The sequence below is a fragment of the Peromyscus eremicus genome, chromosome 8a, assembly GCF_949786415.1.
Source record: "Peromyscus eremicus chromosome 8a, PerEre_H2_v1, whole genome shotgun sequence".
NCBI classification, from domain to species: Eukaryota; Metazoa; Chordata; class Mammalia; order Rodentia; family Cricetidae; genus Peromyscus; species Peromyscus eremicus.
Genome location: NC_081423.1, coordinates 30,896,446 through 30,924,142, shown reverse-complemented (window position 1 = coordinate 30,924,142; position 27,697 = coordinate 30,896,446). Strand labels below are relative to the sequence as shown.

At 39.0% G+C, this 27,697-nt stretch overlaps 1 protein-coding gene across 2 annotated transcripts in view; it reads left to right on the top strand.

Moving 5' to 3' along the window:
* Nucleotides 1-27,697, top strand: part of Sgcd (sarcoglycan delta) — a 539,266-nt gene that overhangs the window by 132,279 nt on the left and 379,290 nt on the right. The window contains exon 1 of one of the 2 annotated variants that reach the window (XM_059270396.1): nucleotides 21,946-22,333. The exons of the other annotated variant lie outside the window; for it this stretch is intronic. The gene's annotated coding sequence lies outside the window, so the exon portion shown is untranslated. Of the gene's footprint in view, nucleotides 1-21,945; nucleotides 22,334-27,697 lie in introns of those variants that run through there. 2 annotated transcript variants of the gene reach the window in all.

Below are 27,697 nucleotides of genomic sequence, written 5' to 3'. Positions count from 1 at the left end.
CCCCAAGAACATTGTTATCTTCAGGTTTTATCCAAAAGAAAAACACAAGACTTTGTATTATTGAGGCTGAACTCAACTGTCAGCTCAGTGCAGAGCATACAATGACAAGCTCACAGATCTTCGTGGGCCTCGAGTTCAAAATGAGCATCCTCAGTTCTTCCCTATAGATGAGTCCAAGATAAATTTGGACTTTGAAATAAAAATGTCTTTAGCCCAATTTTCCCATGACTTTACCAGACATCCAACATTTGCCTCAAGTAATTTGGACTGTAGGAATGTTACTCGCTGCTTTTGCAGGCTGGCCTTGTTGGTCGCACTTATTGACCCTGCTCCCCTCTTCCTTTACATCGGTTTTTATACTATAGAAATAATAAAATGTAGAAATAAGCATTTGCTTCTGCAATCTCCTAGTGCAGGATTGGACAGATTATTTATATGAGGTATGTTAGTTGATAAGCTTACAATGATTAAAATGAGATTCCTTATTAGCTTGCTTTATTTCTTTTGCAGTGGGATTTCTTTCTGTACTGTGGTGTTGCCTCATGGGGCTGTAGAACTCGGTATGGATAGCTCCAGAAACTTAATAATAGCAAAAGGTCTCTGAACATACAATGGCCAAAAAATAATTCAAAATCAAATGCACAATGAATCCAAGGTATTTCTGGCAGTGTCTACCCATGTTTCATATGTGTGTCTCACTGCAAGTTTGTTCTGAGCACTCAACATGTACACTTTGTGGCATCATACCATACCACACCAATAAACACTGCCTGACACACCTCAACTCAGATTCAAGACTTTTGTTTATTATGAACTTAAGTGTTTTATTGTACATGAATTTTCTGCTCTTACAGAAATTTGATGTTTTAATTACAGAAAACACTCCTAATATTTTTCCATTATCATTCTCAGAATGTAATTGTCAATTTAGTATTTTTGGGTTATTGCAGAGATCCATCTCAGCATGCAAATTTGCTTTTATCTTTAATAAGTGACTAATTCTATGTCTAACAGGGAGTTGTTTTGAAGTTAATTCTTGTATGATTTATTATCAGTAAATGCCTGTCTACTTACTTTACATGCCTATGTATCTGAGATCATGTAAAATTTTCTCATGCCAAAGGGAGTTCCTAGTGGGAAAAGTTTAAAAAGCTTTGCTATAAAACATTAGTCATGAAGAATATTCTGTTAACGGTAACACTCCCAGGCATATATCCAAAGGACTCCATATCTTACTATGCAGATAGCTACACATAATGTTTATCACTGCTCTATTCATGCTAACAAAGAAATGAAAACAGCCTAGATGTTCATTAACTGATGAATGAATAAAGAAAACATGATACACATACACAATGGAGTTTTATTCTGAGGTGAGAAAAAATGAAATTTATGGGAAAGTGGATGGAATGAGGATAGTAGAGTATTTCAAATTCAAAATCACATGTTCTCACTCCTATGTTGTTCTCAGCCTGTATCGATATTAATGTGGGCAAAGCCTAAAAAAACAAGAAAAAAAGCCAAGGGAGAGGGCATAGATAGATGATGAGGAAGGATTGGAGTGGGGCAAAGGGACACGTGACAGAGGAAAAGACACTAATCAGGATGGGGAGGGAGATTACCAAAGGCATTAGTGGTAACAGGAGGAGAAGATAGAAGAGGGGTAAGGAGATTTACTTAAACACACATCGTTGAATGTGTCAATATCATGTCTAGAGTCTTATATCCTAATTTAGAGAAAAAAATATTTAAGTCTGCTCCTAGAAGCTTAGGAAACAATGTGTTTCTAAGATAATGGCAGTGTGGCACTACAGCTTACCTGGGTGATGTTTGATATGCCATAGCCACTGTCTACCCAATCCTGAGGCATCCCTCAGCCTGGCATCCTCTAATCAACTCTTAGTTGTTTGAGCTTTCACTTGTAGGAGAAATCCTTCAGTGGCTATCTTTTGGGTCTGACTTATTTTATTTACGGCACTGTTTTCTGGGTTCTGTCTTACCCATTAAGTGTACATGTAAGTGATGTTGTGTCCAGTACCCATGACTAATGATTCTCCTACTTCCCCTGGTTCTGATAACCACTTTTCCAATTCTGTTTCTGTGATTTTGACTATGTAGCATATCATATGAGTGGCTCTATATGTATTTGTGACTGCCTCATTTCAATTATCCAAATGTCTTACAGTTCTCCCATAGTGCAGTCTATTTCAACATTTCTGTGAATCAATTACTACAGTTTCTGATCCACTTACTTTTCGATACACACTGGGTTACTTCCACATTTTTGTTGCTGTAAACACTGTGAACATTAGCATACAGTTACTTCCTTGAGACTTAAGCACACACTCTGAAAGGGAATTGCTGGAGCAAGTCATAATTCCTTGTTTTAATTTTAAAGGAACGGCCATGCTTTCTTCCACAGTGGATGCACCATTTTATATTCCCATCAGCAGAGTACAAAGAATACAAATTAGGTACTAATTGTACACCCTCACCAATACTTGTCTTTTATAATCACCCTCCTAGGAGCTGAAGCAACTTCTTGTCATTTTGATTTGACTTTCTCTAATCTTTAGTGATGCTTAGCAGCTTTTCAAACATGAATGCTGGGCATTTGTGTATCTTCTTTGGAGGAGTGTTTATTGGAGTTTTTTGCACCCTTTAAAAATCTCCTGACTTGATGTTATTGCATTTTAGGTGTTCTGTATACATTCTATCTATATTTCCAAGAGTTGTACAGTCTCAGTTCTTATGTTTAAGCCTCTAAGACACCTGGGATTAATTTTTCTTTATGGTATTCAGTACAAGGAGGTCCATTTCATTCTTTTACATGTGGATGCCCAGTTTTCCCAGAACCATCTGTTGGAAAGCTGTCTTTTCCACTTGAAGATTATTTGGCATATATACAAGGAGGTTTTTCTTTTCTTTTTTCTCCTTTTGGATTTTCCCATAATCCATGTTTCTACATGTCTGTATTCATGCCAATACTGTTTTCATTATTTTGGTTTGGCTATTAGCCTTAAAAAGCAGAAGATATGAAGTCTCAGTTTTATTATTTGTTAGGATGGTTTTCTCTCTTCAAGATCCTTTGAGGTTCCATAAGAATTATGAATGATTTTTCCTATTTAATGAGAAATAAGTCTTTGGAACTTTGGTAGAGATGGTACTAAATCTGCAATGGGGACCAACCCTTATTGGTTGAATACCTCTTTGTACAACCCTTGTTTGTGTGTGGTGGACAAACCATATTCAAGGCATAGCTTATGTTGCTCAAGTCCTATATTACCTCACTTATGGATAGTCCTGTTCTGGTTACTACTGACAGTAGGTTATTTAAATTCTCAACTATTACAGCTACCTCTTTCTTCAATCCTGTCCATTTTTTGTTTTTTATATTTTCAAGAGCTAGCTTTAGTACATACATTTTTGGTTGCTGTAACCTGTATAAAAACTTGTATTAATTTATAATGTTATTTGTCTGATGTATTTTTTTAATTAAAATCCATTTTTCTGATGTTAATATAACCTTGCTCTTTCCTGGTTTCTATTTACATGAAACCTTGTGTTAAGGGTTTTTTTTTAGACATATTTGTTTTATTTAATATCTACAAATGTTTTGTCTACATGTACATATTTATACTATAGGCCTTTTTTTATGACACAAAGTCAGTATGGGATATTAGATTCCTTGGGACTGAAGTTACAAATGCTTGTAAGCTACCATGTGGGTGCCAGGAATTGAACCTGGGTCCTCTGTAAGACCAAAGGTGCTTTAACTATTGAGCCATCTCTCCAGCCTGTGACCTTATTTTAAGTTATTTTACTTTAAATATATTGGAGGTCTTTCAATCTAGAGTGATTATCTTATTTATAGGGTCACTGGATAATGGTTTCTAAATCTATTAAACCTTGATCTTTTGATTGGGGAAGTTAAGCTGTTTATATTTAAAGTAATTGCTTGAAAGGGATGACCGAACAGTTTTTTTTTTTTCAATTTGTTTTCCATTGCTTTATAGCACCTTTGTCTTTCATTTCTGAGTTATTGTGATCCTTTGAGATTAGTTGGTATTATGTAGTGAAGTGCTCTGATTCCTTCCTTATTTCAATTGGTGTGTATTCCTTTCCTGCTTATTTGCAATTATCCTGGGGATTCTATTTATAATGTCAAGTAATAGCTTTCAAATTTTTAATTTCTTTTACTTTAAAATTGGCTTATAAAACATATGACTCTTACTTGCCACTCTTGAAATTTTCTTAGTTGACAGTGCTTAAACTTTTAGTATTTTATCCTTTGTGATTCAAAATAAATAATGTAGAAAACAAACAAACAAGTCTTTAACTAACTTGAGATGCAGTGTATAATCTGCTGCTCCTTGGTATCTGAAGTTTTCGCTAAGAAATCTTGTGATTTTACGAATGGTCCTTGGATCCTGGGTCTGTGGTGGGTCACCTTTGTATTACTGCCCTCAAACTCTAAGCTCTTGCCTATACCACTTGGACAATGGTGTGTCTCCATTGTGTCATGGGGTTTACCTGGGAACCCATTGAGCTTTTGGATGTTTATATTCTAGTTTTTCATGAAAAATGTGGTGGTCGGCATTTACTATTTCCAGATGACCTCTCTTTCTCTTTCTTTTTGTGCTTTCTTTCTGGGGCTCCTAGAGTGAGTGTATTCATCTGTTTGCTGGTGTTTCCAAGGGCCCTGAGCCTCTTTTCACTTTTCTCCAGTCTTTTCTTTTTCTTCCCTGGCCCTCAAAGTTGATACTTTCTATTATTGTGTTTTATCAAATGAGTTGACCCTTTCTTCTGCCGGCTCAAATCTGCTGTTGAATCTCTCAAACGAATGTTTCATTTCAAATTGTTTTTAAGTTCCCTAGTTTCATGTTAGTTTATTTTTAAATCTTCTATGTTTAGTGGTTCTTTTCTTTTTCGTACATATTTTGTTAACCTTGTCTGTTAACTTTTTTAAATTCCCCGAATTTTTAAATTCAGTTTTTAAAGTCTTTGTCCAATAGACTTGTCATCAGATATTTTTTAAAAATGGTATCTTGTTCATCGACTTATTCTTTGGAATTGGCTAAGATTCCCTGTTTGATTGTGTATCTTTTCTTCTTATTCTTTTTTTTTTTTTTTTTTTTTTTTTTTGAGACAGGGTTTCTCTGTGTAGCTTTGCACCTTCCCTGGATCTCACTCTGTAGACCAGGCTGGCCTCGAACTCACAGAGATCTACCTGCCTCTGCCTCCCGAGTGCTGGGATTAAAGGCGTGTGCCACCACCACCCGGCTGCTTGTGTATCTTATAGTCATTCCGTTGAAAATGTTTGAATCACATATAACTCTGAAAACTGGATTGTTCCTCTTCCGGTGGTGCAATGAGGTTTTCATTGAAATAGTTGTTGTTTTATTTTGCTCCTTTTTATTATAGTGGGATATTTATGAGCTAAGGATTAGCCTCAAGTATCAATGTAAGGACTTTTTGGAAACCCACAGCTCCCATTGCACATGTATAGTAGCTTTTCTTTCACCTTTGTGTGTACAGTTGCTGTTGAATGCTATAGTCTTCAATTCCTCTATCATACAAGTAGCAAAGAATTGAGAAAAAACATTTGTCCTGTAAGTCCCTTAGAAGTGACATTAGTTAGAGTCAGGGCTTGCAACATTGGATCAGGTGCAGCAGCTGCTGTTGCCTCTCTGACATCACAAGTAGTCAGACACAGTTCTTTGACATCAGGAAGCCGGAATCCCTTTTACCACCCTTAGCTCTTGCAAGCTGGTACAAAAACACATGCAGAGCTAACTCCCTACCAAGGCACCAGTAATTTTGTAAGATGGTTGTCTGCTATTGTATCATGAACTAAAACTGACTGAACTTAAGAATGGTTTATTATCTGGCTCTTCTCTTGTTGCTTAGAAGCTTTTTCTAACTATAAAATATTTACATCAGACATATTCTGTCAGTAAAACCAAAATTTAGCTGGGAAGAAAGTTTTCTACTGTTTCCTACTCCATCAACTTTCCAGCTTGCTGTCTGTAGTTACTCATTAAAAATTGTGGATGGATAAGTTGGTTTTGTGAGAACACATGTTTCAAATACAGTGCAATCTAGCATTAAAATGGGAGAGTGACAATGTTGTATTGCTCTTGAAAATTCTGTTTCATAGCAAGTGACCCAAACACAATAAACTCATAGGGCATTAATCATTAGTAATTCTGTGTACATTTGGGTCTTTCAATGAATATAATTTTATGTGTAAAAGTGTTTGCCTGCATGCATATCTGTGCACCATGTGCATGCCTGGTGCCTGTGGAGGCCAGAAGAGAGCATTGGATCTCCTGGAACTTGAGTTACAGATGTTGTGAGACACCATATGAGTGCTTGGATCAGAACCCAGTTCCTCTGCAAGAGCAGCAACTGTTCTAAAGCATGAGACGATCTCTGCAGCCCTTGAACTAAGAGGTCCTTTAAGTAAGCAAGGATACAAAAAAAATGTGAGCAGCTAGAGAAGAAACTGCCAAGAGAAAAGTACCATTTTGACTTCTAGGTAAGATGGAGCAGAAAGAAGAACTGAGGAACTTCCACTAGGGGAACAGAATTAGCAAAAGCCCCAAGGAATTTGCAAAGTGAATGTGTTAGATCAACCCAGGGTTGTAAAGGTAAGACTTGAGTGAGTTGGTGTCTTAATTACTTAGTGCTGTACTGGCTATAAAACGTTTTTTTCTAAGAAGTGTTTTCCTTTCTCCATAGCTCTGACACCTGCTACCTTCCTCTCCCTGCTTGAGACTAGCTTCCCTGTGGTGTTAAAGTCTGGCACTTCATATGAGTTTTCTCGAGGCTAGATCCATAAGCAACACCACGAAAGACTTGCTATCACTGTATGGCAGTGTGGTTGTTGAGCACAAGCAGAAGGCAGTTTAATCTTGTCTCCTATTAACTATGGTCCTGTATTTTTTCAATGTATCTAAATTTCCCCTGTATTACATGGAATAGAAATCCAATTATTTCCAAAAATATAATGTAAATATGTAGGATCAATTATTTTCTAAAGGACTATGAAATGGAAAAATGTGTTCCTTATATCACAGATTATAGAATTTTAAAATAGAGAATTCTATGGTGACCTTAAAACATGGCCCAGTTGGATATGTTCTTTAGACAGATAGATAGATAGATAGATAGATAGATAGATAGATAGATAGATAGATAGATAGATAGATAGCTGCACAGGAGAGAGAAGCTATGCAGCCATTTTATGCAGGACAGTGTGCTCCTCTACTCCACACATCAAAAATCTCCTCTATTTTGTTTCTATATTTGAGCTGACTGATTTAAGCAACAGTCAGTGTTTTTGCTTTACAGAAAGTTGGAAAATAGTGTTCTATACTGGCGACAGCTCTTACCCATCAGAACTGACTGACTGTGTCTCTGCCTAACTCCATGTTTGGTGATTTCTTGAAATTAGTAAGTAGTACACCTAAGAGTTGTGATGGCCAATCTTGGTTGTCAACTTGACACAACTAGGCAGAAGGAATCTCAAATAAAGAATTTCTTCTATCAGATTTATCTGTGGACATGTCATGGTTGGATGGCATTTTCTCGATTGCTGACTGATGGAGGGTCCAGCTCACTATGAACCTGGGATGTATAAGAAAGTTACATAAACATGAACCTAGGAGCAAGGCTGTAAGCATGCCCCTGTGTGGTGTCTGCTTCAAGCTCCGGCCTTGAGTTCCTACTTTGGCTTCACTCAATGATGGACTATATAACCTATGAGATAAAATAAACCCTTTCCTCTCCAAGTTGCTCTTGCTCATGGTGCTTATTACAGCAACAGAAAGGCAAACACCAACAGGGGTTTTAATTGCTTTATGTCTGTAGAGACTGCTAATTATTCTGATTTCCTCTGGGCATGAAAAGGGTCCAAATCCTCACTACACTTTCAGGACTGCTCCTGAGATATGTAGTACTTTCCTAGAATTGCATTCATACTTTTATACATGTAAGTTGACTAATTGCATGTTGGCCACAGGTCTGGGAAGTTAGAATTCTGACCCCAATTTTCAATTGTATGGAAGTAATTACTTGTCCCCTCATACATGTTCCTAGATACATAGATAGAACTGGCATTGGCCAGTTTTGTGATCTCCAGTGAATCATTTGCCTTGTTTGAATATGAATATCTTTGTTTCATATACCTGCAGAAAGACAACCCTTAAGTACCATATGGGGATGTTGAAACCAAGTGAAACATTGCCTGTGCAAATGCATTTTATAGATTATAAAGTGCTATTAAAATTCCATTAGGCCATTACTTATATAAAATATTAAATCATGACACCACTCTACTTCAATTTTATATTCATTAATAGGAATGAGAAGCTGTCTCACATAGCAATTAAAGATACAGATTGTGTTATCAGCTAGGCCAGAGCTGAATAGGACTCTTGTCTCTTATCCACTATTCCAATATGTGGTTTGGGCTATTGGTTTAACCTCTCTGTACCTCAGTTTCCTCATACAGAAACAGAGAGAAGTCCAATGCTTAAATCATAAGGTTTTTGTAAAGATTACATAACACAAGAATAATACCTAACATGATAGGAGGTGAAGAGTTAGCTGGAGAAAATTAATTGGAATTATTATCACTGTCTTATTCATCATCACTAAGAGAACAACCCCAGTAAGAGAAAATAGTTCCATTTTCCTCACAGATTTGGGCAGGAATAACTAATTTTTTTTTTTGTGTGTGTGTGTGTAACTTTTATTGGATTTGCTCTGGACATATATAAAGTACACTCTGGTTCCTGAGACCACCCACCCCCCCACACACATCTTCTCTAATCCTCCTACACTGCCCAAACCCTACAAGTATCTTTCATACTTTCATGGTTTTTTCTTTTTGTTTTTTCTACCCAGCGTCATCTGTGCATGTGATGATGGGCTTTGAGCTCTCCATTCAAGCCTGTGGGATGCCTCAGTGGGTATACGACTGAGGACAACGACAGCCCCTCCTCCAGAATCCATCTGTGTGTAATAATTTCTCAGGAAGAGGAATTACCATGTGACACCCTCCTGGATTCATGATTGACTGTTTATAGTCCCAGTCATGTATAGAACTATTCCAGCAGCCACAGTGGCAGTTAGGTGATGACTGCATTGGCTGTGCCATACCCAGGAGACGGCAGTTCACAGCTCTTCTACCTGTCCCCCAGTCTTTCCTCCCAGTCTTCTTTAATGATCCCTGATCCTTCAATAGGGTGATAGAAATGTCCTGTTTAGCTTTAGCACTGAACTCTCACCAATCAATTCCATGAGCATCCATAATTTTTTTTTAAATCAAGCAATTTCATTTGACTACAAATAACTCTGGACAGTTATTTTCTTCCACCATGAATTGATTTTGATTTATCTGACATTTTCCCCAACTCATTTCCTCTGAGCAGTGTGTCCTCAATCCACGCACAGTAGCCTACTTTACCTTCTGGAGGGCATGCCTGGAATCGTGAATAATATAGAACTCTGTTCACACTGTACTCTTTCCTACTTAGGTATATCTTGATAAAGTTTATATACAAATAGGAACAGCAAAATGTTCACAACAACAAAATACAATGAAAAATACACTGCAATAAACCAAAGTGCTATGAAATTTCATCCTACTTCTCAGAACTACATGCAACATATGACCTAAATACTACTTATTTCTAGAAGAATTTTCATTAAATATTTTGGTGTGTAGTTGATTATGAGGAAAGGAAATTACTAAAGCAAAACCAGGGATGGTGGGGGGAGGTTTATACTTTACATATGACCTTGATACTCTTCCCCTCTTTCTTTCCCCCTTCTCTCTCCTTATTTTATAACTTGAAGGTTTGTAGACTAGCCTTATGTCCATTTATCAAATAATTATGGGTAACTGATTCATGATATTTGAATTCTCACATTAGAAAAATGTGAAACATATCTTGATTCTTTGACAACATTTCTCTTGTCCTGTAGAAGAGCCAAAGGTAAGAAAAAAAAAGATGTATAATCCTTTCTTTGAGAATTTCATAATGCTTGGAGTATATTTAACACATATTCCCCACCTACATCTTCTCTTTCAACTCCTTCCAGATTTCTTCATGTCTCCCTTCCAACTTCACGTCATTTTAAAAATTAACCAACTAAGTCCAAACCTTGACATCTACATACATGTAGATATGGGGCATCCACTGGAATATGATGCACCTACTACTGGCTTCCCTTCCTCTAGCAAAACTGTGAAGTATAACTCTTAGTCCTTCTCAGAGAAGCTTCTTTGTGTGTTAATACAGACTTACAACCCGTCAAAATGTAGACTGTGGAGTACTCAGCCATAAACAAGACATCTTTTCATACCACCTCTTCTCAAGGACCAGAGAACATTATCGAAGTAGTGTCAATAGATTGTAAGAGCCAGAGTTTGAGGAGGACTGGTTGACATGGCAGTCTCTTCTGGACATAGCAGGACCATTGCACTCATCAATGCACAGCTCTGGTTACTTACACAAAACTTATACAAGAACAAGGCAATCAATGTTCAAGCATGGAGGGAAGAAGGTTGTGAACCTCCACCCCTAGCCATATAAGAAGATACTAAAAGGCACCTCAATCTCTTACTCCTTTCTAACATCACTCCATTCTTCCCACTCTTATTTTCTAGAACTGGTTGGCTTCAGTAGTCTTGGTCAGATTTAATAACAAAAATGTTATGATCATAAAAAGCTATTTACTTATTTTAGAGTATATTAGTAACATTAGGAAAGATTACATATTTTCATTTTTAGGACCAATGAGTAAACACAAGTATAACTTATTAGTTTTGAATTGCCAAAATTATTTCTCTTCCAAATGACATAAAACCCACACTGAAGACCATAGTCTGGCATTGCAGTAAATGTTACAATAAGGAAGAAACAAACACGAGCTTGGGAAAAAGGCACACATTTGTCAGGAGTTCAGGAATTTAGCTAGGAAGATTATAGCTTTTGCACTGATTATAAGTGTTCACACAGAGGAAGGCTCGTGAAACAAACACAGGAGTGAAGAGCCAGAGGGGCCAACGCTATTGGTAGTTCCTGACTGGTAACTAAGCCCCTCTGAGTTTCAGTTCTTGGTCTCAAAATATTTTGATGGCTTAGAAACTGGAAATCTAGGGTCCCCAGACAAAAATATAGATTTCCATCTATTTCTATCAGGTTTGATCTATGAATGGAGCTGGAGAGAGATGACTCGTGGTGGTTAAGAGAACCCTGAGTTAGGTTCCTGACACACAACCGTGTTGGGCAGCTCACAACTTCCTGTAACTTCACTTCCAGGGAATCCTAACCTCTCTTCTGGCTCTGTGGTTGCCTGTATGTATATGTTCTTCCCCCACCCCCACACACACATAGAGAGAGAGATATACACATAATCTAAAAAGTAAAATCATGTGGGAAGGTTTAGAGAGAGGAAAGGGAAGACAGAAATGGTATAATTGTATTATAATCCCAAAATCAAAAGAAAAAAAATAAAATGAAATAAAATCTTTAAAAAATGATGAGTTTTACACATTTCAATAACTGAAATAAATCAACAAAAAATAAGACTTTATAATGTGAGATATATGGAATTTAAATGTAGGTGTCTATAGATACAAGTACATCAGAACAAGACATGCTGTTCATTTATGTTTTCTTTCCAGGTACTTAAATCTGTAATAGTTGAATGTGGTGCTTATGAGAGAGATTGCACAGTTTGGAAGCCTAACATATTCATTATCTGGTTTTTACAGAAAATTGTGCCAATCCTTGAGTTGGCCCCATATGAGACTTTGGAAAGCCAGATGATGTAATTAACATACCTAGCACACACTGGGCATTGACTAACCATTGGCTGCTGTGGTTATATGTAAATATTATGTTGATAAAGAAAGGGTCCATGTCTCCAATTTTAGTTACAAATTATAAGATCTAGTAAAGCCAAATTTTCTGAAAAACAAAATTCAAGCATCTGAGAACAGTTGTGGGAAATGAGATTTGAGGGGTGAAATGCTCTGAGTGTTTGGAGCTAAAGATGTGTTTTACATGACATGCCTAGGATGATGCATTATGCTTCCTGAAAGTGAGGCTTTGGTCTGTTGCTATTGTCTCTTATTAAATAAAAATGGCAATGATAGTTTTATTGTTTATATTACCAATATAAACACCAAATTTACCATTAGAATACCCCATTAATGTAACTCAGCTTGTCCTAGGCACATACTATTCCTTTTGGCTTCTATGAAAATGTGTATAAAATACAACCAAGACCATGGCATCCTGATTTTCTCCTACTGAGCACTGAGGCATTTTTTTCTTTCATTTTGAAAACCTTGATTCACATTTCCTGAAGTCCCAAGGAATTGTAACTGTGGCCATTGAACTAGTGGCGAGGCATTTGAAGTGCCCTAGAGTTACATGCAACAGAACCCTTAGGAACAAAACAGATTTAGTCAACAATATAAAATGAATTAAACAGAAGCAAGTGGTTATTCTGGAGGAAGATCATTGGATGGTTGAGCTTTAAAGATTCGATATTCAAGGCATCAAAGCTATATTAATTAAGAAGGTGGTTTGAGTTTTCTGTCATCTGAGATCTAGTTAACAAAAACAAGATATTAGAGTTACACAGATGTTATACTGGTTGGTAAAGACGTCATTAGACAGAACATAAATCAAATCAAATAAAACAAAGTAAATAAAAATTTAACCTCAACTTATTTGACTTAAAATTAACTACTCTATAAACACTCTTTTATATTAAACTCTGTAATCCAACAGAACTCTCACTATGGACATCACTTCTTTGGGTAAATTCCAGCTCCCTCTTTTCTACTTCTATCATGTAACAATTATTATAATGTCTACTCTGCTACTGTGACAAACTACCTGAGGTACTTAAGGTAAAATCAGGAAAGGTTTCTTTGCTGAGTTTTTGTGATTTATTTTCTTGTTTTTAATACAGTCTTGCTATATTGCCTAGTCTAGTATTGAATTCATGAGCTCAGGCTATCCTTCTGCTTCATCTTTTAAAGGGCTGCAGATACGTACTGCCTAACTTGGCTTGGCCCATGGTTTTAGAAGGTTTAGTTCATTATTCATTTCCCCCATGGTTTGAGTCTGTGGTGATATCATGGTGAGAGTCCAAAGCAAAAGATGAGGCTATTTACTCAAAGGCAGCCAGCAAGCACAAGAGAGACAGAGACAAAGAAAGGAAGAAGCTGGTATCCCAGAATCCCCTTTGAGGTCACCAATGACCTAACTTCCTTCCATTAGGCCCTACATCTTAAAGATTCTACCACCATTAGATGGCACTATAGGATGGGGATCAAGACTAACTCAGGAGTCTTTAAGTGGTGTTTATTCAAACCATCTCATTTGTCTATCCATTCATGTATTGATAAATACTAGGTTTTCATATCTGGACTGTAGTGAATGATATTTTGAAGAACATGGGTGTCTATGTGTCTCTTGAAAGGCCTGACTTGGTTTTCTTTAGATGTATACACAGATCTGGGAGTGTTGGATTTTGTGCGATTCCTTTTGCTATCCTACACAATGACTGCATCAGTCTACATCCCCACCAGCAGTGCACAGGCTTCCCTTGGTACCCCAATGGGATCTTTCGTCTTTTTGCTGACTGCCTTTCTAGTAGGTGGGAGGCAGAAGCTCACTGTGATTTTCAGTTGTGCTTCCCTGGGGATTAGTGATGTGGTACATGTTTTAATGTATCCGTTGGTCATTTGTTTGTCTACTTTAGACACACCTCTGTTCTAGTCTTTTCTATTTGGGATTGTTTGGGAGCGTTCTTATCAAACAGTATACATTCCCTAAATATTTTGCATTTTAGCTCCTTGTTGGTTATAAGGCTCCTAACCAGGGTGGTTATAAAAAACAAAACAACAAAAACAAAAACAGGAGTTCAAATCAGAAAAGAAGAAATTTATCTCTGTGAATGAAATGGTTGTATAAGATAGAAAATCCCGAAGGCACCTTCAAGAAACTGAACATATTCATTAGTTTCAGAATACAAAATCAATATAGAAAACTCAATTGCAGTTTTACAAACAAGCAATGAGCTACCTAAAAAGGAAGGAGAAAAGAAAAGAAAGGAAGAAGGAAATTCCCATCTCTAATTATGTTAAAAAGAACAGAATCTTTGGAATAAACAAATGGAAACAGACATACAAGATTCGTACACTGAAAACTGTAAACAAGGTTAAGACAACACAAACATGTAAGAAAGATGCCCTGTGTTCACAGACTAGAAAAAAATAACATTGTTAAAGTATCCATAATCTCCATCAAAACTACAATGGCCTTTTCCATAGAAACAGGAAAGATAGTCTTAAAATTTGTTTGAAACCAGAAAAGACCCCAAATAACTAATCTGCATATGTGCATTGTGAATGTGGAGATGAGCTATTGATATCTGATGTCTTGCTTGTTTTTGAGACAGTCTCTCAGTCAGCCCAGACCTCTCCAACTAAGCTAGGCTGGCTGGCTAGCAAACCCCAGGGATCTCCCTGTACCAATTAAGCACTGGAATTCCAGGTGTGCACCCTAACATGTGGGTGCTAGAAAATTGAACTCAGGTTCTCATGCTTGCAATGAGGTACTTAACCCACTCCTAGCTCCCATATCACAATCTTCAGCAAGAGGAACAAAGCTGAGGGCATCAAATATACTGACTTTAAATTATATCACAAAGCTATTGAAACCAAAACAGGATGGTACTAATATTTACAACAGACCCATAGACCATGGAACAGAGTAGAGGGCCAGAAATAAATCTACAAGGAAGACAATCAACTAACGAAGATATCATGGCTTCACAATAGGGAAACAATAGCTGGTTCAATACAATTGTTGGGAAAGCCATACTATCCAAAGAAAAATGAAAAAAATTGAACAGTTCATTCATAGTATGAGACCAACATTGGGTAAAAAGTCAAGCCTTAAAAAGCTGACTCATGGACCAGAGAGATGGCTGAGTGGGTAAAGTGTCTGCTGAGTGAAAATGTTTAGAGACAAAGACACAGGAAGTGATGCAAATCCCAGATGAGTGATTCTGGCCATCTGGATCCAATTAGTTTTAAGGAATGACTCTTTGAAGTGGCACTGAACATCATCTTATGGAAGAAGTAAACTGCATTGCATACTTCTAAATAACATAGCTGCAACGATTAATTCAAGCTTATAAATGTAACCCCTAAAATAAATCATATGATTAAATTGTAATAATTAAGCCCTTGGGAAATTAAGAGTGAGTGTTAGTTGAGTTTGAATATAGACTCTTGCTACCAAAGCATACTTACATTATGAACACATGTAAATACCAACTAATGAGATAACTCAAAAATAGACCATATTATAATGTCACATGAGGACTGCCAGTCCAATTTACTGATGATGATGGGTCAGGATGAAAGTGTCTAAGATACACACACATCTTATTAAGAAGGCAGTGACCCCAGTGCTGTATATATGCCTGCAAATGATATATTTCTGTTCTTTTCTATGGCTGAATAAAACCCCATTTCTTTTATTTAGTTTAGCTGTGGATGGGCGCCATAATCCAACTACTGTGAATGACATGCAATAAGCATGGCTGTGCAGGTAAATACTTTTTGAGAGGGTAGTAATAAAGTTTTCTCAAATATCAAACCCAAACAAAGAAATTCCGTAGTCAGCCACTTGTGAGATTTAATTTTTTTTTAATTTTTGAAAAGTTCTTTTCTTTTCAAATAGACTATGAAGTGATGCTATTTTCATTGCTAGTTTTGTACATTATTAAGGAAGTTGTAGACATTTATGCAACAACTATTTAATCTCAGATTCCTAGTGAATTATGAGTTTGCCCAGTGTGGTCTCTGTCATGTACTTAGTGACCATGATGCTTTGAAATAAATACACCATGATAATTTTCTTTCTAGATCTGGATTACCTCATTCACTATAATATTTTCTAGTTCTACCCATTTACGTGCAAATTTCATGATTTTGTTTTTCTTTACAGCTGAACAGAATTCCGTTGTGTATTTGTACCACATTTTTATTGCCCATTCACCAGTTAAAGGGCTAGTTGACATGTCAGCATGGATGGGAGAAATACCACAAGGTCCCACCCTTGATGAAGAGCTACAGGCAATAAAAAGCTGCTGGGAGAAAAGAACCAGTATTCTCTAGGGATGAGCATCCTGATAAATTATCCACTACCAAGAAATCAGCTTTAAACACAAACACATATGTGCAACACCACATGGTCAGCATGTTGTATACACACACACACACACACACACACACACACACACACACACACGTGTGTGTGTCTATAACAGTAATAATTTAAAAAGAAGAGCTCATTAATTTGGAAGGAAGTCAGGAACATGAGAGGAGTTGGGGAGGAAGAGAGAGGGTTAGAAATGATGTAGATTTAGCACTCATGTATGACATTCTTTAACAAATGCAAAGAAGCCAGGCAGTGGTGACAAACGCCTTTAATCCCAGGACCTGGGAGGCAGAGGCACATGAATCTCTGTGAGTTGGAGGTCAGCCTGGTCTACAGAGCAAATTCCAGGACAGCCAGCGCTGTTAGAAAGAGAAAACCCCTCTCTCAAAACACCTAAAAAAATGCAAAGAAATATTACTATTTTTTATATTTTTAGTTTACAGTGGCTAGATTTTGGAGCAAGGTGTGTGTGTGTGTGTGTGTGCATGCACGTGCACATGCACATGTTGGGGGAGTGCATTTGCCTATGCCGAGGCCAGAGGTTAATGTTGGGATATCTTCCTCAATCATTTCTCTATTTTTTGAGATAGGGTCTTATTGCTCAAAGCTCAGTCAGTAGAGCATGAGACCCTTAATCTCAGGGTCATGGGTTAGTACCCCACATTGGGTGCCAGATGTTGCACAAATTCTAAATGGTCTTATAATAAAAATCTGGAGCCAGATATCAGAATGAAAGCTAAAAGATCAGAGAAGCAGAGCAAGCCACAGCCACCACCTCTTACTTCACTAACTCCTCAGCCTGAAAGACCGTGTTCCTGTCTCCTCCTGCCTTATATTCTTTTCTCTGCCCAGTCGTATCACTTCCTGCCTCAACCTTCCTAGTGCTGGTATTAAAAGTGTGTGCCACCACTACCTGGCTCTCTTTCTCTTTTAGACTGGATTAATCTTGTGTAGCCCAGTGTGGCCATGAACTCACAGAAATCCAGACGGTTCTCTGCCTCTGCCTCCTGAGTGATAGGATTAAAGGTGTGTGCCACCACTGCCTGGACTTAATGTTTAATCTAGTGGCTGTCTTTGCCCTCTGATCTTCAGGCAAATTTTATTTCTCAAGAGTACACTAAACACAGGGTCTCTTATTGAATCTTACCAACTCAACATTTCAACTAGATACCTGGCCAACGAGTCCCCAGGATCCACCTGCCTCTACCTCCCTCTCCCACTCCAGTAAGCACTGGGATTACGGGCATACACAGCAAGACCTGCTTTTACATGGGTAGTGGGATCCGAACTCAGGTCCTCTGGCTTGCATAATGAGCACTCTATTCACTGAACCAATTCCCAGATCCAAGAGTTAGGTCTCTGAGGCTTTGCTCTTAGTTAATACACTTGTTATTTATATGGTTTATATTTCATTTGGAATTCTTGCACTCAACAGTTGGGTTTTGTTCCAAGCCGTACTGATATTGTAAAAATAGAGACAAGGGATGTTATGGATTTTTCAAACATGGCTCTTTCTCATTTCTGGCTATCGTGGAGTCTGGACCATTTTTATTGATCAATAAATTTTATTTCCAAATAAAAATGTAGTATTTCAAGAGTTTACTTTCAGTAAGCTATAACATTAGGAGAAATTATGGACCAACAAGAAATTTCAAAGAATTGACCAGGGTTTTATAGTGAAAAGGGGAAAAAATGTATGGGGCTGACTGTTCAACTATAGCAGCATTTTCTCCATGCTGTTAAATTAATTGCTTTTAGAAAGGTGTTTGAATTTATCCATGTATCAATTCCTTCTCAAGGTAAGGAGTGATCTTGAGAAGCCTTCCCTGTGTCCCATGTGCAGAACTGGATTTTAAAAACTGGAAGTGACTTTAGCTTAGATAGTATGTCTTGCCAATAAAGATATTCTCACAATGTGTTGGTCATTCGTTTGTCACTGAGCCATAAGTAGTACAAAATTCTTACACAAAAGTTTCTCTTCAAAGCCAACTGGTTACTTTGCCTTTGGCCATTGGAAAGTGGCCCTGTATTTGCCCTGTTGGTTCTGCAGATCCAAACATGGTGTGACTCCTCACTGGGGACTGTTTGTAAAATAAACCGTCAAATGGAAGAGGGCATCAGGATACTCCCTCAATAATTTGCTACTCATTTAATTAAGTTGAATTCAAGGGTCTTGGCTTGAACATGATAAATTATTTTTTCCATCTTTGGACTAAATATTGCCTCATACTATTCCAAGAGATCTTCCTGTGGGAAAGATGTTAATATATGCTGTTATTCTCTTCATTGCTTTCATAGATTATCACTTTATTTTTATTATTTTTTTGGTATTGGTGTGTGTGCATATGTGCATGTATGCATGCATTCATGTGTGTGTGTGTGTGTGTGTGTGTGTGTGTGTAATGGGTGCAGAGGCTATAGGAGGATGTTATTCATTGTCCTGCTCTATCATTCTCCCTTACTCCATTGAGGCAGGGTTTCTACCTCAACCTGAAGCTAGGATGGCTGCTAACAAGCCCCAGAGATCACCCTACCCAACTCCAAGCAGTAGGGTAACAGGCACATGGGGACCATGGCTGATTTTTCACATGGGCTGTAGGGATTTGAACTCAGAACCCCATGTTTCTACAGGAAAAGCACTTACCCACTAATCCATTTCCCCAGACCTTGCCTAGCACTTTAGTGCACCTTCTGTTTTTCTCAATCCCTTGCTAATTCTACTCAACCTGTGTGGAACCTATAGATCTGACTCCTTTCCCTTAGCCTGCCAGTGTACCATGTGAGACACATATGACTGATATGATAACCCCATCCTTGCAGTCAGAGACAGGTTTGGCAGTAATCATGTAGATCAAGATGGACCTGGTGGAGTACAGCCCCTTTTGGGAAAAGATCTTGGATTTTTCCCAGTGAGAGAGAGGCAGCTGGGAATGTCTTACTCCCCAGTGGAGAGAAGAAAGATGACACTCCAGCCAGGAGAAGCTTAGGGGAAGAGAAGGAAGAGCTTTGATAGCATCCTTCTCACTCTTGTTATGCTTCCAGGACTGCATGCGGACTTACCGTACTTGATTTAGTACATTGTCCCTCTGTTTCTTTTGGCTAATTTGAATGACTTCTCTCTGCTGCTGCAATCAAAGGCAATTCAAGAACTGACAGATGAGGATGAGAAGTTGTAAGAGAAGACAACTGGGGAATGAGATCTACCGTCCTTTGCAAACCAAACACTAGTATTAAACACTAGCTGCACTTAGGTCATTTGAGCATTTACTGGGTGCCATACTGGGTGCTCCTACTCTGTATTATGGTACATAAAACTCAACACATAAAAATTAAGAAAATAAAATGTTGTGAGCTTGTTTTCCCAGTGAGCTGTTCTGTCTTTAATAATTTAAACATTTGTAAATCACTCAAAATTAAGAACTACTTGAACTCGATCTTTTATTTTCTCAGAGGAGGTTGAATGTGGCTTCATTAAGCACTGGGTGCCACCGCCTCTAAGACAAAGGCAGTAGAAACCCACAAATAGACATCTAATTCTTTAAGATTTGTAGCAGCTGTTTTCTCTGAATGATTTCTCTCTCAGTATGGGGATTTCATGTTGTTGCTGGTCCTTGGGAATAGAGCTGTTTCTGAACATGGGCATTTCAACTGTCAATGACCTTCTCTTTATAGAACTACTGTTCTGAGCTCTTAGTGCTGAGGGAGCATCTAATTCTCTGAATGGCACTTGGCTTGCCTCATGTGACTCACAGTGGGTTTGATTCCAATGTTTGCCTTTCCTAGGAGTTTAACCTGAAGGAAAGACTCCAGTGTTCTGCTTGGGAATAAATGAAGGATAGTCAGGTGGCTGGTTTATTGCTCCAACTGAACTTTGGGGTAGTTTCCTGTGTTTGAGTTGATATGCCTTTATTAGACAGCAGAAAATATCTAGGGACACAAATCTGATAAAAGAAAGGGTCTGGGTTTTGCTCTACTAAAATAACAAAGAAACTTAGATGATTTTAAAGCACTGTTGTATATGCATCATACAGATTACCTCAATAAATCAGTAACCGTTTCTACAAAGTAGATTCAAATATTACTTTCAATTCACAGTCGAAGAAACCAAGGCCCAGAATGATTAAACACGTTGTTCAGAGCCTACAGTGGGGACAGCTAGTTAGAGGAGAAGGAAGGTTATGCTCAGATCTAATTGAAGGCTGCTTCCCTGAAAGCTGGGTGATATCACCTGCCCAGAATATACCACAGTAGAGATAGCACACAGAACAGGGCCCCAGAAGGCCTTCCCAAGCATGAGCTGTGGCATTAACTGTCTTTGCAACTCCAGATGAATCATCTCATCTCCCTAGGCTTGGGTTTCTCTATGTAAGATGAAGGTCGGAGACTATTTGTATTGGACAGTCTCTAAGTTCTCTGGCTCTATAATTGCTGTATGATGACCTCAGATGTATGGGTGTGTCTGACCACATATGCCTGAATAACACACACACACAGAGAGAGAGAGAGAGAGAGAGAAAGAGAGAGAGAGAGAGAGAGAGAGAGAGAGAGAGAGAGAGAGAGAGATGCCTGCTCAAATGCCCACAGTACATCCCAAGGCAAAAACTTAATCATGCTCAAAGGCTTCACCACAATTTGATGCTAAGATCTGAGTCCCAGTGAATCCTAGTATTTACAGCAGCCCCTCTAGAACATAAAAATAGTTTTAAAATTTGTCAAGAAAATGGGAAGACAAAAATAAATGGGGGGAGGGAAGGAAAGAAAAAGAAAGAAAATGTTGCTAATGCATGTGATTTAAATGTTAATGTGGAGAAGAAGAGGAGGGGGCAGAGGAGGGGGAGGAGGATAAAGAGGAGGGGGAGGAGAAGAGGAGGAGAAGGAAGAAGAAGAGGAAGAAGAAACAAAGAATGAAAACAAACAAAAACCTCACACCAAATGCTCTTTAACTTGTTTTCTGGAACATTAACTTGAAAACTTTACTTTAGCTTACTTTATATATAGGTAGCTTCCATTTGGAAGCTCGTGTGTTTTGAGATTTTCTTCTCCTGTTTTATGATAGGAAAGAGAAGATGTGAAATGTAGACCACAAAACGCAGCAGGAGGCACCCAGAACATCCTGAGGGAGTGCCGCCTAGAAAAACGAAAATTGTAGCTGCACTGTTGTAGGTAGGGTGCATTCTGGTCCCAGATTTTTCCTCTTTCCTGTCACCTTAACACAGTTGTCAGGGCATGTAAAATGTTACAGTCAGTGCCATGTTACCTGCACAGCTTTAGAGCAATAAGTATTCCAAATGTCTGAGAAAAATAATTGTATCATTTTTAGTTGCAGCAGAAATGCATCACGAGTCAGGTGGGGAGGACAACTTGGAAGAAAGAACTGGAAACGCTAAAAATATTGCTTTCCCCAGCAACTGAAATTTTAAGAAAAAGTTAGGAAGATCCAGAGAGTGAGATGAAGTTAGAATTTATATCTCTCAGCTGCAGTCAGTTTATTATCAAGACCAGGGGAAGCAGAGTGCAGGGGGGCTAACCCGGGCTGTGGGGGATTCCACGTGGAACAGGCAAAGTACAGAGACAGCGTGGAACTAGGAGAAGAAGAAAAAAAAAAGACTTGTCTATTGCATCTAGTACCCAGAGCAAAGCTTGTGTGGAGAACGGCTGGGAAATCCAAGTCCTTTCGAGAAGCAGCCTTCTTTCTGTGAGTGTGAGCCCAGCAGACGCCATGAGTGCTGTAGCAAGGAAGCAAGGCTGTGTTTGACACACGTGTTTCCCATTGATATCTGGAGACAGCCCAGTAGCTAGGCTTGACAAACCCGGATCGAAGTAGAGGCAGAGTAGAGTTTCAAAGCAGGCAGTGCACGAACGGGAATGCTGTTCAGGAAATTCTTCAGGCATGGGCAGGGACTTGGCTGCAGTTGTGCGGCTGGAAAATCTGACTGAGGCAGCTTCTGAGCGCAGGCAGGGCCTGCTCACATGGGCGGGCTGAGTGGCCGCCTCCAGCAGAGCCTCTCAGCTTTCCCCAGGACCACGGGGGACTCTCATCCGACACTCTGGGAAGCAGAGGAGAGGTAGGGGACCTTGCAGTTCTTGCCTTTCCAGCCTAGCTTCCTGAGCCCTGTCTGGTGTTTGTTCACAAACACTGGGATGTGGGGCGTGTGTCTGTTGGGGGGTGGGGGTGGGGGTGGGGGTGGTCGCGTGTGTATGTGTTAATTAACACATTTCAGCCCCACCACCTCTGCAGAGGGAGTGGGTGGTTCTCGGCTTTGTTTGCCCCACAATGGCCCTGGAGGTCTGAGTTTGAAAGTGCCCAGGCACTTCTGAAAGTTAGATCTCCACAGCTAGCACCATGGGGGAAGGAAAAGTGTGTGGATTCCTCCTGTTGTCCCTCTGTCACAGCAGCCTGAAAGTTTCCCTTTCTGCTTCACCAGACACTTCATTGACTGCAGAGATAATCTCTCATGAAAATGTTCCCGTTCTCAATGCTTCAAGGGTTTTTAAGAGGGGGTGTTCCAAGCAGGAGACAGTTCTCTGTTTTTGGAGGGAATCAGAGTTTGAAGTTTTTATTTTGGAACACTTTTTTTTTTTTTTGGAACAGATGTGTGGGTAAGGAGGGTTCCTCATGTCTTTTATTTTCATATGTGATTTTGACTTTCTTATGTGAGATTTGAACAGCAGTAATATATTTACCTAAATAGGCTGTTCTACTTTGGTAAGCAATTCCCCTTTTACTCAGTGGCAGAAATAACCTGCAATTTAATACATACTTCTAAAATAGATAATAGAGTCATAGTAGAAAACAGTAATTTATTTTAAAAAATCATTGTTAAAAATAGAGAAAAATGGTGTGAATGTTTTATCGACCACTTCTTTTTATTTTCACCTAACTAAAAATAGTGCATTAAAAATATTGAATAAATTTTAGCAGGAGGAAACCTCGGCTTTTACTCTTCAATTTAAGTTCCTTTCACACATATGTGCCATATTGTAATACATATAATAGCCCTCCTAAGACTTTGATATTACTCGTTTCTGTGTTCGTATTTAGAAGACAAGCCCCACAGTGCCACTGCCTTTAAGATTAAGTCTGGACTAAAGCTCATCCTTCCTGCTGTAGGGCTCCATCCTGCACAGTCTATGGCAGCAGGGGTGCTCCCCAGAGGGGACTTGGGCAAGAGCCTGCCTGGAGGAAATAGATGAAGGGGTGGAGCCCTTGCACACTAGGTTCTTAGCAAAGAACCACTAGACCTCATGTGTGCTACTCTTAGAAGATGGGGTGAGTTTAATTCAGAGTCCTGAACCCCCTGACAGGCAGCTTGTTAGTACTCAAAGAGGTGGGGGCTGAGTGAAGGGCAGATTCTGGGATGCCTCACTCTCCCCATCCTAAGATGGGTAGGCAGGTCATTCTGGTAGTAAAATTTTCAGATTATCAGCTAGTACTTTCTTTCCCCGTAGTTTTGTTGTTGGAGGATAGAGTCCGTATATGACTGACAGCTGGCTTTCTCAGTCTTGAAGGATGGCTCACACATGTTTTCCTTGTTAACCTCATCTCTGATTCAGGAGGGATAGAGTTGGATGGGGTAGGGCAGGGTGGGGCAGCTTAAAGAATTTCAAGACTCCCTAATGTCAAGGGAGGGCAGTTAGGAGTCAAGATGGACCATAGCTCTCTTTTCTAATGCCCAGGCAGATTGGTGCTGATGGGAAACACAGCCAAGCACCCATTGCCAGTAACAGAGACAGAGAGTGATCTGGAATGTCATCCCCCTCTAAATTTAGTTCGTGTCAAGCTTTCTGCAGAAAGAGGCGTGACATAGCAACTCCAGGTTGCAGGATTGTGCGGAGCAGTGCCCAAACTGGGAAGAAACTGTTTGTTTTTTTTTTTTTCTTTTCAAAAGAGGGAAACTTAAGCTCTCTTGACATTTGAAAGGGATGTGAGGAGGAAGAAGACAGAGAATGCTGGGCAGAGGTGAATCCTGTAAGGACTGGGCTGGGCAAAATGAGCATGGAGCACGGAGGGAGAAGATCTCTGCATAGGAAATTAGCACACTTATGAGAATCCTTCAGACACTGCTCTACGTGGCTTCACATGCAGGTAAATCATGGCCTCAGTGCACTAGGCTGGTTTACCCTCTTCACAAGGGAAGACCTTATGGTCAGCCTGCCTGCGGTGCCTTCTGGAAGTAATCAGAAAGCACATTTTATAAGAATAGCATTACCCAGAGGGCTCACATTTCCTAAGCAGGAGAGAACAGGCTCTTGGGGCCTTATTTTAGCCCATATTTGTTCCTTGTAGAGCTATTCCTGCAGAAGCCTTGAGTGAAGGGACCAGGTGGACATGAGCAAGTGACTACTGGGATGAAGCTATTCCAGGCTCTGCTAGACCTACTTTATTAAAACAAAGTTTTGAAAGAGAAGACCATGCTATATATGCTTTTTTTAAGTGAAAAAAAATGTTCTTTTTTTCTGCAGAGATACAGGACTATAGAAGATTGTAATATAGATAAAGGGTAGCTAGAAGACAGGTTACAAAGACATGAATAGAGAAAGAGAATGGAAAATAGATTATAATATAGATAGGTAAGCAAATAGATATAGAAATAGATTATAAGATAGATAGATAGATAGATAGATAGATAGATAGATAGATAGATGGATAGATAGATAGATAAGATATGCACGGAGAGAAATGATAGGTAGGTATGTAGATTGCTACATAAACACACAGAGATGGAGAGAGGGGACAGGCGATTGATAGAATAGATTCATGATAGATAAATGTTAACACTGATAGATTAATAGGGAGAGGTAAGAATATAGAATGGATAGGTAATAAGATAGAATGTGTAGGTAGATGAATCAACAGAGATATATAAGAGAGATGGGTAGAGAGATGGTAGATAAGTAGGTTGGTAGCTATATTTGGAGGGGGAAATGATAAGTGAATGGTAGAATAGATAGATGATAGATATGTAGAAGGAATAGTTAAGGAGATAAGTAGTTAGAATTGATACTTAGTGATTGATAGGATGATGGACAGATGAATGATAGATACTAGACAGACAAACAGCAAGTGATATATTCATTATAGAAATTAGCTTACAACACTATGAAAGCCAAGAACTCCCATGGCATTAATCTGCTGCTGGATCCCCAGGAAGTAAAGTGATATCATTCAGAGTGGGAAGTCCAAAGGCAGTATAACTGACAGTCTGAGACCTAGAGCTTATTGAAACAAGAGGATGTTCTAATAGGGGCAGTACTGATCTAAGCTTGAGAATCCAAGGGCCCAAACTAGGGAGTTGTATGTTCGCCAGCAGAAGACACTCCTGAGAGATGCTGTTCCTGACAGGTCTGACTTTCGAGAACTCCTGTAGGCTTCTGGAATGGCTTTGAAACACTATTCTGCTGGAGCCCAGATGCATTAATTTATTCTATACATTGGGATTTTGCAGGAGGTTTCATTGGAAAAGGAAGTTTGAAAGCTAGGTCAGTGAAGGTTGCATTTGGCCATCAGTCCTTCAAACCCTGCTTATAGTAATCTAAGTCTTAAAAGATTTCTTTTCAAACATATAGTTGTAGATCACACATAGAAAGCCAGGACTATGGCAGGGATAATTGGTTCCCCTGCTTCCACATAGGCTTTATATCCTCTTTTCCTTTCTAAGTGTCATGCACAAGCCAGGAAAGCAGTAACAGAGCATGAAGGGGAGTTATTTGTCCTCCCAGCTCCTTAAATCAGGAAGAAGTGTCCTTCATTATAGTCTTTGCCATGATGCCTCAAAGCACGCAAACAGAGCTGAGTCAAAAGCTTGCTGGTCAGGCACTGGGCCTATGGAGTAATGTTTCAAGGCCTGTCTTTGGCCAGTCTTTCACTCTCTGAGACTTGAATAGAAACCTGAAGTTGAGGTGAAGGGCTTTTATTTATTTATTTGTCTGTCTGTCTGTTTGTTTTACCATTGATGCAAGTCAGAGTATTGTTAGAATCTAAAAGTAGGAAGTCTATAAGTTAGGTCACAGATAGTGTTGGCCATAAGTTCCTGACATTCAAAAGAAGAACCAAACAAATTTGAACTCTTAACCCAAGTGAACCATTTATTCTGTTATAAGTTCTGTTGTAAAGACATAAGCCGTAAGACCACAGAAAGGATCGCTTGCCTAAGAAGCACAGGCAGTCCTGTGCACAGAGACAACACTTCTGGGTTCTTGATACTAAGTATGGGTTGTGAGTGTTCTTTATGTGATCTGACTAAATAATGATGCTTAGTGACACTTTAGAAGCCATGTTAGACAGATGAACAGTATAAGGGGGTCTTAGTAATAGAAGACTCCTCCGAAGCCACCAACATCCTTACTTTTCAAAAACTACTGAGTCAGAATTGAAAGTTAGAGAATTCTGAGTTTTGAAAGTTCTCCCCCTTGGATTCTATTCAAGCCAAGTCAAACTACAGGTCAAGAACAGGGCTTGTGAAATCCTGTTTTGACTTTTGCCTACTGCAGGAGTATTAGTATGGTTTTGGTTGCAAATGTCGGAAAGATGTGACACAATGTCTTGAGTGATAGTTTTACTCACTCTACCCCGAGGCTGTTTGGGTGCTGTTTTCTCTCTCAAGAATCTTCAAAATGAGCCCAATGTACCTCTGTGCACTGTGGAGCCTGTTGGCTTCCTCATGGCCTTTGAAGCCAGGTATGAAGGTGATGGTGGAACTTGGCATAGAAATGGGTTTTGGAAGTGGAATAAACAGTGTCGGTAGAGATCTCTAGAAGGTCTTGGCTCCATTCTTCTCTGGATCTCAGGTTTAGAAGGGTGCCCATGCTTTGTGGTTTCTTTGTGCTTCTCAAAATCTATGATTTCTGCAATTCCAAGGCTCTCCACTTTCAAGAATATCTCTTCATCTGCTTTCCCAAATCTGGACATCTTAAAGTATTTTATCCATCCCTCCATCCACCCTTACCCATGCTATCATCTTTATCTTCCTCTGTAATACTCTAATTAACCTCTATTTGACAAAAACATATTTCTCTGAACTTTAATCCAGTCATCTAAGCAAGAAAGTGAGTGGATGCCAGGGAGAGGGAGCACAACAAATAAATAAAAGTAGACAAAATGACCTTGCCATAACAAAAGAACAGTAAAGCTGAGAATTGAGCCCAGGCTCCATTGGAATCCCGACTCTGTGACCTTATGCAGCTTTCATTATCACCCTGGGCCTCATGTCCCAGTCTTTAAATGGACTTTGACAGCATCTGCCTCACAATTTGTTGTGAATGCAGAATACACCTAGCACGAAGCCCTATGTGGAATTTTACAGATTTAGGCATACACATGGTTAATGTTAATTGTTATGGTGCCAGATAAACTCAGAAAGCATGAAGTAGCCTGATCATGATAAAGACTGGAGATGACCAGCGAGGGGAGAAGGCTATGTTTTGAATTG